A 2030-nucleotide genomic window follows, 5' to 3' on the forward strand; every position below is an offset into this window, starting at 1 on the left:
TGAATCTGAAATGACGTGCTCATTGAAAAGTTATTCTAACTTTACTCAGAAGGTTTGTCAGCTTACTTAAGAGGATTTCAGTCACAAGAACGCACATGTTAATAATGGAATGTTTGATATTTGTATTCTTCACATGAGTTCTCATGGTATAAAGTGCAATAATATGCCTTTAGACACACCACTGGTAGCACAAACTTTACATATTGTACGCAGAGACCGATATTTTGCAGTGCCAGAAAGTAAATTATAATTTATTACTTATTTCTGAAATTTTCATGTTTGTTTAATTGTGCAGGGACGTGGATGTTTTTTATGATTCCCGGTCTCTTGAATTTGATGGGATAATATTGCACTATGCTGTTAAGCTTCACATTATATAGTCGGGCATATATCTACCATATACTCTGGCGCTATCTTATACTAAATACTCTGCAATTTTAATAACAATTACATCTTGTGCTCTACCATGGAGTGGATGAAAATTAATATTTTTTTCTTTTTCTGTGGTGTTCACTTTATGAAGCTTGGGGCATCTGGTGGTGAAGGCTAATATGTTCGGTTTTTGTATTTGCTTTTGAGTGAAAAAAGAGAGGAGAAATTGAGGGCATATTGCTTTCTGTCTCCTGATCAATATTATACTAGGATATTGACTAGACTTGGAATGCATGAACGAAGCTCGACTCTTGTTTAAATCTTTTCACGACTCTACCATAAGTGGGAGTTATTGCTCGTGAATCTGGCACAGATGTTTACTAGAAAAATGTCATGGTTATATGAATTATGCAGAGCATTCTCTATTGACATATCGTGTTCTTATAAGCTTAGCTTGGAATTGTATGAGGGAAGAGTATTTGGTTTCTTCTTCTGCTCATTTATGTGTTCGATTGATGGGAAGAAAATAATTGAATAGGTTTTGGTCTTCATGAGAGAGAACAAAAAAATCAGTGTTTCTCACGATCGATATCCCAATGTTGTTGTGTACTTAGTAAACGGCACGTGATCTCATCGAATAAAGGCCAATTTCTCACGTACGTTTGACTTTGGTCACACGTGCCAGGTGAATATACAATGTGGCAAGTGTTAGCGTATGCATATTTCATATGTTTAAACTATTTTGTGTAATGGTAACGGGTTTCTTAATTTGTGACAGTTGATATCTAATGCAAAATATTGGTTTGTCCATTGTCTTATTTATTGGCGCGTCTTATCCTACTCGATTGTACAATTAGTTTTCACGAGAAAGAAAATCAAAGAAAAGAAGACCTAAGTGGGATGTTACTATCTGTTATGTTGTATTGTGAAAAGGAAAAAAATATTAAACTATCTATGTAATGTATATCGAATGTGTCCAAAATGTAATACTGGGGAATAGGTAAAAAGTTAAAACGTGTATAGAATGTTAATATTTATTTGTAGTCATGCCAAGAATCAAGAATCACCATATAATAAATTAATAAAACGAATTCATACCTGCGGAAGCCATTATTGATATGAATTATAGTTGTAATAGTAGTTAAGATTTTTCCCTCCTTGCTCCTCACAAAAATCAGCTATCAATGGGGCAAGCCAATAAAACATATGGAGAGGAGAGGGGACCTAGCCTTTATATATAGGAAATAATTTGAGTCGTCCCATTACGACTAAAATTCTAATTAGGGTTTATTTTCGGCCCACATACTTTAAATTACCACATCAAATAAATTACAACCCGTAAGGTGTAAAAGGTCCAATTGATTAATTAATAAATTTGGCCCAAACACAAATATCATTATGAGCCATATATCTAACCCGTAAAATTTTGCAATCGAATGTGAAGCTCACATATGAAATTATTAATTATTCCAACAGAGAAATGTACAAAATACGTACAATGCAGTGCACATAATGGACACGAAACATTTGGTAGAGAGAAAAGGGGAGAAGGCAAGTGAATTTTCCAATGCTTATGGTGGCCAAGTCAAAATCTTGGATGTCAATAAAGAGATGGGTTTGGTGAGACAAAGGGGTTGACTATTTGTTAAGATAACTTG

The 2030-nt window shown here is 34.2% G+C and overlaps 1 long non-coding RNA gene across 1 annotated transcript; it reads left to right on the forward strand.

Moving 5' to 3' along the window:
• On the forward strand, nt 1-1122 carry LOC111392658. The gene is made up of 2 exons (XR_002702298.1): nt 1-52; nt 296-1122. It is a non-coding gene; the product is annotated as an uncharacterized LOC111392658 (long non-coding RNA).
• The last annotated feature ends 908 nt before the right edge of the window (nt 1123-2030 follow it).

The sequence above is a fragment of the Olea europaea genome, unplaced genomic scaffold (assembly GCF_002742605.1).
Source record: "Olea europaea var. sylvestris unplaced genomic scaffold, O_europaea_v1 scaffold9583, whole genome shotgun sequence".
Taxonomy (NCBI): Eukaryota; Viridiplantae; Streptophyta; class Magnoliopsida; order Lamiales; family Oleaceae; genus Olea; species Olea europaea.